Below are 9,269 nucleotides of genomic sequence, written 5' to 3'. Positions count from 1 at the left end.
TTTAAAGTTAGAAATGAAGGATTGTTAATTTCACTTTCCATTGCATAAATGGTTGTTCAAATCTGAATTTCTAATTTATCATAGTTTCTCGTGGTGCTTGAGACATCGGTGTGTCATTTGTATCTCAATTTTCTCATTTTTGAGAGGCAGTTTAATCAGTGCATGACCAAACTGAGTCAAACTGTGTCATTATGGGGGTCTGCTCAGGAAATGCTCAAACACAGAGGGATCAGAGATAGATGGAAATACCATCATAGAATGCCCCTCAGAAGAGTGTTTTAAGAATGACTTACCTCTTTTTCCTTGGTCCACATTAGTGGTGGCATCTCCCATGTTCTGCTTTCTCAGCCTTATTCTATGCTTGAAATTAAACTTATGTAGTGATGGTCCGTGGCATTTTTCTCAATTCAGTATACTCTTATTTCTTCTCTTACCCCGCAACATAATAGTGAACAAGGTGTTTCCCCTGTCCTCACAGAGCTTATAGTCAAGTTGGGAAAGAGACCTATAAATGGGCAATTACAAAACATTGTATAATGTATGAAGAAAGGTGTGCTAGTTGCAGTAGGAAGGGTGCTTAACTCATATTTAAATGGCCAGAGAAAATGTCCCTTGAAAGTAAGATTTAATCTGAGATTTTAAGAATACATAGGAATTATTAAGTCCAGGTAGAAAGTCAGAGAGGAGTATTTGGTGGAGATGAGAAAGAGTCTATGAAGAACCAGGGCATGACAGAGCATGACATATTTGAAAAAATAAAACACATTCCAGATGCCATGTTTAGAAAGTCAAGTGCAAGACTGTGAACTCTCAGACTGCAGCAGTGTATAGGGAGCTGATGATCAGGGTTAGTATAAATCACAGTGACGGGTTTTGCTTGTGGCCTAAGTGCAATGCGAAATCAATAATGGGTTTTAAAGGACAAGAAAATGATCAGATTTGGACTTTGGAAATATCTCCGTAATTGCGATGGGGAGACCAGAGGGAGAGAACACAATGGCAGAGGCTGGAACACCAGTGAGGAGACAGAGAAAGTCACTTAGGGAAAATGAGAGTGATCTGTGTTAGAGATCAGGTAATAGGAAGGAGAGAAATGGAGAGTCCATGGGTATCACAGGCATAGAAGAAATGGAGCTTAGCAATTAGTACTTTGAAGCAGGGTAGGGTTCAAAGATGCAACCTGGGTTTCTGACCTAGCCAATGAGAAAGTTGTTGGTGAGTTTCATTGGAGGTAGAATTAACAGGAAGAGAAGAAGTCAGGGAGGTAGGGGTTTGGGGGCTATGGGAGGAAACATAAATCAGTGGTTAAAAAAAAAAAAAAAGTTAAGTTTGAGGCACCTGAGGTACCACACCTGTGAGACTGTGCAACAAGTGGTGGGATATCTGAACCCGAAACCCTGAAAACAGATTCAGACTGCAGTTATAAATATGTGGATCATCTGCATAAAGATGGCACCTGGGAAAAATCACTCTGGGCTCTGAGAAGAAAAGTAGAGCTCTAGGAGAGAAACAGAGGAACACCACCACTGAGTTCTGAGAGAAAGAAAAAGAGCCCCCAAAGGAGGAAGGCTTTGTGGTGTTGTGGGAGCCAAACTAAGGACAAGCTCCCTGAAGGAGGTCTGCCCTGTTAGCAGTGCCACCTATCATTGAGCTGTCACCAGAGACAAGTGAAGAGAAGTGTGCCTTGGATATGACAGTGGTGCAATCATTGCAGTCTTTGGCAAAGTGCCATTCAGCTGAAGATTAGGGGTAACAGAAGCCAGATTGCCTGAGCCTGAAGGATAAACAGGAAGTAAGGATGAAGGGATAGGGAGTGGAAATGTCTATTTAAAGGTTAGCTCAAAAGAAAAGGAAGGAGATAGCAAAGTAAGAACAGGGGCATACAGGATTGAGGAAATAATTTTTTAAGATAGGAAAGACTTAAGCGTGTTTACTGATGGGGGAGGTCAAATTGAGGTGGGTGCTTAAAGACACAGAAGAGAGCACAAGACTTACCATGCAAGGTCTCTAAAAGGCAAGGTCTTTTAAAAAAACTTATTCTGGGGGTGCCTGGGTGGCTCAGTGGGTTAAAGCCTCTGCCTTCGGCTCTGGTCATGATCCCAGGGTCCTGGGATCAAGCCCCGCATCGGGCTCTCTCCTCTGCGGGAAGCCTGCTTCCTCCTCTGTCTCTGCCTGCCTCTCTGCCTATTTGTGATCTAAATAAATAAATCTTAAAAAAAAAATATTCTGCTGATAAGCTGAGGTGGAGGATAGGCTAATCTGTTCAATGTGAAGTTTTCTTTTCATTTCTTAAGATTCAGGTAGGGTGTATTCCATAGTTACTGACAGGTTTAAAGAGTTCATTTCATGGTGATGTGCCTGATTTCTCCCTCTCTAGTGGGTCCTGAAGATTTTCTTCATGATTTTTTTTTATCATTGCTTTGGACGGAGGGAGGAATGGGGCCCATGAAATATACCGTGAATTAAATGCTGGTGTTTTGGGCAAGGTTGGGGTGGTGTCTGTTGTATAATATAAGATTCTAGAAGTCAGAGCTTCCTTTAAAACAAAAGGGTGTATTGTGAAACACTATAGGTATTACATAAATGAAGTTGACCTATGGTGAAAGAGAATCTCCTCTGGGTGATGTGCAGGGATGGCTATGATTTCTAATCCATGATTTTTACTAGAGTGTCAGCTCGATGATCCAAGAATAATCATAAGAATACATATCAAATAATGATTGTCTGCTGAATGCTGGGTACAAAATATATATTGTTTTTATATTCTTATAAGAATCCTGCAGGTAGGTATCATTTTTAGTTTATAGATAAGGAAAAGTTTGGAGAAAGTAAACAAATTTCTACAATCAAAGAGCTAGTAAATGGCTCAACTAACATTAGAGCCCAGGCTTGTCTGTTTCAGGGTATGACCTTTTGCACTGACAAGGTGTCCTGCAGAAATATATAATTAGAATTATTTTTGTTCTGAATTTTTTCTTTCATAGTCATGTGTTGGTATGCAACTAAAATATCTTCTCTGTTAGAAAATTGTGAACAACTAACATATGGGAAAAATGGTATTGGTGGACAAAGGAAAAAGAGTTGGAGGAAAAACAGATCCAGAAATAAAGAGATTAATGGGGGAAAAAAATCATTATCTCAAGCATTACATATTCCTTCAGCTTGCTCATTTGTTCACACACTTCATTTCTTTATTCAATGAATATTTTTTTAAAAATGTAAAGTTTTAAAAAATTTATTTATGAGAGTGGGGGTGTATGTGCACATATGTTAGCAGGGAGGGGAGAAGCAGACTTCCTGCTGAGCAGAGATCCTGACATGAGGTCATGACCTGAGTGGAAGGCAGATGCCCAACTGATTGAGCCACTCAGGCACCCCTGATATTTTTTAAATTTACAGAGAGAGATATTTTGTCCTCATAGAACTAAAAATAATCGCAAAATTAAATACTTACTTGCAATTATGACAAGTACTACAAAGGAGAAGTTTGGAAGCTGTGGGGGGAAGATGAAAGGAGGGAAAAACTTAGTTAAGCTTTCCTTGTCAACTTAACCTTTCCCCTCCTCTGTCAGGCAGTGAATGAGAGTATGGTCTACACTTGGGCGACCAATATTTAAACCATGAACCTCAGGGAGAGCTAGTCTACCCTGAGCTTTAAGGATGAGCACTTGTTAAACCAGCCGTGGCCAAACAGAGAATAACCTTCTTGTCCCCCTACAGGACCTTCTAAGAGAGAGAAACGTACACTGCAAGCCAGGTCAGTCAGGAACAATAGGGCTAACAGAACCTTTTGCTGGTGTTATGGTGAAAAGTATTCTCTTTCTGTGGGGATTGTTGTCTCTGTGGGATATCAACCTAAAACAATGGGAGCTGGAGCAAAAAATTCAATTCCCTCAAAGGAAATGTCTCTCCTACAGTGTAGCAACACAGAAGAAAGCCAAGCTAAGAGATGAAGAGATGAGTCCAGTTGACATAAATGTACAGATCTACTCCGTAACTTTTCACTTTTGTGAAATAGTAAATTTCTCTTAAGAGGCAATCCTGTTTGAAATATGTTTTAGTCACTCAGCTCTGGAACATTCTTGATTCATTTTTTAAAACATGGTACAAGAATTGAAGTGTGGTCGGTAACAGACTCTAAAATGTGGAATTAGCTGAATCTAGGTTGGATAGATGCCATGATGACCCCTCTTTCTTTAGCGGAGAAATTAACATAGGGATTACTTAACTTGATATCTGTGGTATCTTGGGACGCAGAGCCTGGGCCTATGAGACTGGAGGTTGGAAGACGTGTGAGGAAAACACCACAGGGAATTATTATTCCTTCACATGAGGTTTAGTGAGGTCCTCCATAAAAGGGACAAACTGCGCTTAAAAAGTTGGCTTGCCTGGAATAAGTCAACACAACCAGAGAATCCCTTTAGTCCTTATCCTGAAATCCAAAACAGCCAAGAGTCAGAAGCATTTTAACTGTTTGTGGTTTGAAGAGTCAGGTCCTCTCCTCCAACCTAAACTTAGTACTCATGAAGCTGGAGAGCACAGAATGAAATTAGAAAATAAGATTGAAAGTAGAAGCCCTTCCCACTCCTGTTGACAGAACATCAAGGTCAATAGAAGACAGAAAGAATGTGATTGGAATCTAGAATCAAGGATTAGGCCTCAATACTAACTCTGACTTGTATCGTTAACTCGCTGAATTTACTGGAAACAAATAGATTGTAGAGTTTACTAAGATTTTAAGGAACTTGCGTTACCAGAGAACCTCAAACACCTGTAAAACTCAGGGCTGTGATTGCTCAACCCCCAAGGCAATACTTAGTGGGGATCTTAAAGCCATGCTAACAGAAACAGCATTATTAGTCAGTTATGATGATCAGTAAGTGAATATTCCCCAGTGCCTTTCTCAGCTGTGGCTATATAGGACAGATTGCAGGGGAAATCACCCCAGAAGAGAGATCCAAAAGCAGAAGAAAGGGATCCCCAAGAAATTCACTTTGAATTCAAGAAAAGGGACCCCTCGACTCCAGTCCAAAGGATAGTATATGTGCAGATCGTATATTGCATACTGCCTCTCTTCCCATTTCCCACTTTTTTCCAATAGAAGTGTTTACAGTAGTTGTTTTGTCTCCTCCTCATAAATGTATAGTATGTTTGTTGGAGATGGTTAAATGTATCATTTTACAGTAGTTTCTGAACCATGAGGAAAGTGCATTAAGGAGAGTTTGGACTCAGCCTGGATGCAGTAACTGGATAAAACTTGAGTGGTGCTGGTGCATATGTTTCTGATTCCATCTGATATTACCTAATGTAGGCTTGGGGAATATAAAAAAAATTAAGTATAAGAAAAATATATGTGGAAGTGGTGTAGCCTGAGGTGAACTGTAATAGCTATCTGTGTATCCAGAATCCATTTCTCATAGATTCACTACCTGATTTTCTCAAGGGAACTACTCTTCCCCTCCCATCCACCCCACTCTCATTGCCTGTGCCTAGGTGAATCTGAGTTCACTTTCAGCCTTAGAAGCTCAACATCGACATGGACCTGGCCAATCAGACATTATAAACCTCTGACTTTAGTGATTGCTTTTGGACATCTGAACCACAAGTTCATATGCAGCCTAGTTAAATCAAAACCAATGAGGCATATTATTTCTGTTGAGATTGCTGCAAATATAGACCACAGTCTTGGAGCTTCTAGCATCTATCATAAATGAAAAACCTACCTGAAACAGAGCTAAAATAGACGAAATGAGAGCAGAATGATAGTAAGACTCAGTCCTGGTGATATCATTTGAGCTGCCTCATCTAGCTGAACCCGATATATCCTTGAAATTCTTTACTATGGGAGTTAATCTCCTGCCTTTCCACATTTGGGGGGCAGTCTATTTTATGTTGGGTTTATTTTCTTCTCAACTGAAAGAGTCTTTAATTCAAGAGCAATGGGATATCATGAAATGAATTTTATCAGGAGAAGGATGTGATCAGGCTTGAGATTTTTGAAGACTAAGGTTTGATTGAGCAATTCTTTCCCATGTCATTCTCCAAAAGTGATAAAGAAGAAAAATCAGTCAGCTTGCTGGCTGTACCTACATAGGTACCCAATGTTTGTAGTAAGACCAAATGTAACTGTGGTTCAGGGATCATTCTTGGGGACAAGGTAGATGAATACACATCATTTTGTTTACTCTTCTTTAGGGTCTGCTGTTTAATTTTCCTTTACTTTTTATAGGATTCTATCCATGAATACTTTTATACATTTACCAAGCCAGTTAGCACTTCACAGATGAAATGACTAAATTTCTGGTTCATCTGCTGGTTGTGAATTAAAAATTTGAAAGGACAGTGGTAGAACTCCTTTTTCTTTTCTGTGAAAAGATGGAAGAGAATAGGCCCATTAAATGCCATAATTACCTATAGAAAAATAATTATTTGTTAGCATTTATTATATCCCATGTGAATATATTCATTAAGAAGAAATATTGGGAATTTTCTAATGAAGTTAGCAGAATCTGGCTGTCTTCTGGCATATCATATAAACTAACCTGTTTTTTAAAAAATCTTTTAGTTTTTGCCAATAGGTAAAATTAAAGTATACACCTTGTCTATCACATTTTTAAAAGGATTTCATCTCCTCACCCCACTATGGGCCAGACTGTGAACATGATGGTATGAGACAGTGTTGAAGCCAACACTTTAGAGGAGGCAGGGGAACAAATTAAAACAAGCTTGGATCCCCAACTGACCTCCTGGAATGGAGCTACCTCCATACTCTGGATCACATATGAGAAATAAATAAACTCTGTTTTATCTAAAGCATGGTATTTTGGTGGCTCTTTATTATATCAGTTTAGCATATACCCTAATTATATTTACATCCATCAAATACAATGGATTATTATTTCCAAATAAGCAATGGTATATGTGGTGTGTGTGTGTGTGTGTGTGTGTGTGTATACCAGATTAGATGACCAAAAACTCAACGAAACCCAATTTGTCCTTTTTTCTTTTAATATGGAGGGATCAGCCTCCAGGGTAATGGCTGTCAGACTTTAGAATGCATAAAAATTTCCTGGGAAGTTTATTTAAAAAGATAATTTCTGATATTACTCCCAGAGATTCTCATCTACTCACGCTGGAGTGTGGTCTAGGAGTCTACATTTTTAAACAAGCATTATAGATAACTATATACAAGTGGTCTGAGAAACTTTATGTATGGATTTGTTGACACCTTCCATAGAGAATTACATGTACTTTATGAAAAATATGGATATGTAACAGAATAACAAAGGATGTTTCTAATTTTTTAGCAGAAATATTTTGAATTTGATTAATCAGTTTATAAGTAATGATTTTATAAAGTTACTTTTTAAAAAATCAGTTTGAATTTAATTCCGAGATATGCACAAAACTTGAAATATTTAATCCTGTATGTTCTAAACATGATTGAAACATGTTCAAATTATAAATATATAATGAAAAATTGAATAATGGGAAGTGGCTGAGAATCTGAAATTTATACCTAAAAGATACAAAACAAGAACTAGAATTTTTGCTGCAATATTCAGTTCTGTATGTAGTAAATAAAGGTTCTAAATTTTAAGCAAATGTAAATTTAAGTTTGGAATGACAAACTTAGTATTTGTTTCTTAGGTATTTCCATAACTTTCTGAAGCAACAAGAAGTAAGAAAACAGGTAAGAAAAAGGAAAAGAAATACTAAAGTTAACCGCCTGTCGCTTCAAATCCTCAAGTCTAAAAAATTTTTTTTTAGGTTTTATTTATTTGTCTAACAGAGAGAGAGATCACTAGTAGGCAGAGAAGCAGACGGGGGAGGGGGGAGCAGGCTTCCTGCTGAGCAGAGAGCCCAGTGCAGGGATTGATCCCAGGACCCTGAGGTCATGACCTGAGCTGAAGGCAGAAGCTTAACCCACTGAGCCACCCAGGCTCTAAAAAAGATTTAAGAGAAAATTTTATCTGATAATGCCTTTGAGGAAAACAAAAGCCAATCTGGGGAAAATTTTAAAAATAAAAATTAAAAAAGCAAGCCCCCAAACTACACTTTTAAACTCTTTCCCTCATTAAAAAAAAATTATGTGTCTTCTACCTCTAATATGTATTTGCTGTGAAGAAAAAAGGGTCTATTTTTCAGCTGAGAGCCTATTCCACTTCCTCAGAATGCAAGGAAAACATAAAAAGAGGAAAATTATGACCTAATGCAAATTTTTCTTTAAGGTAGCTGTGTTCACTTCCCGGTGGGAAGCAGCTGACACAGGGAGGCCTGTGCAGCAGTAGAGACGAGTGTTTCTCTTCCAGGCAAGTGGTTCTAAATGCTTCTCTCACTCAAAGGAGGAAACAAGTGGGACTTCACATCTACGCAACTTAAAAGGAAAGAGGTGAAACTTTTACACATTGATTTTTTTGTGTGTGTGTGGTTTTTTTGAATGGTTAAGTAGTTTCCCTGCAATGGACTTTTAAAAATGCTCTCTTTGGGTGTTTTCATTCCACTGGAAAGAATGCCCTTTACACTCTGATGTTAACATTATTAGTGAGTATAAACATTTCTTTCAAAGAAAGTCAAGAATTACTTTGAATCAACAGATTTCTAGAACCTGAAGTCTTATTTGGTATAAATATAAATTTAAAAAGGAGCTACCAATCAATAGTATCAAATTTCTTGACAACCTATTATATATGTGGACTTGGGTAAATTAACATTATCTACTTTGCAATTATTATACTATTATCTACTTTGTAATTATCTACTTTGCAACCACAAAGCAAAAATCGAAAGTCGAGTATTTACACAAAGATACTCTCAGTATCATACTACAATGAGGACTAGTTGTGTAACATAATGTCAGTAATTTATTATGTGTCTGATGGAAGATATTTAGGAAAAATAATTTTGAGAAAAGCAAGCCAGGTTTTGCTAGTTAATTTTTGTATCATTTTTTAATAAATGCTATTGATGTAATTTTTTACTTTAAAATTAAGTAGCATAAAACAAGTGAAGGGGTTTAAGAGGTACAAACTTCTAGTTGTAAAATAAATAGTCATGGAGATAAAAAATACAGCATTGGGCTTACAGCCAACTAAAAATAAAAAGAAGTAAGTAGCGTTTTTCCCCCACTCAATGTTGCCACCACATTACTATTCTCTAGTTGTGAAATATGACTTCATTATCATCAGAAAACTCTGGAAAGCTCTGATGATATAATACCTTTGGCTTCCCACTGTAGTCCTTCTGTGGCAAGATGCTAACCTTTACAT

This window comes from Mustela nigripes, chromosome 1 (assembly GCF_022355385.1).
Source record: "Mustela nigripes isolate SB6536 chromosome 1, MUSNIG.SB6536, whole genome shotgun sequence".
In the NCBI taxonomy this organism is placed as follows: domain Eukaryota; kingdom Metazoa; phylum Chordata; class Mammalia; order Carnivora; family Mustelidae; genus Mustela; species Mustela nigripes.
Note: the sequence above shows the minus strand (reverse complement) of the source record.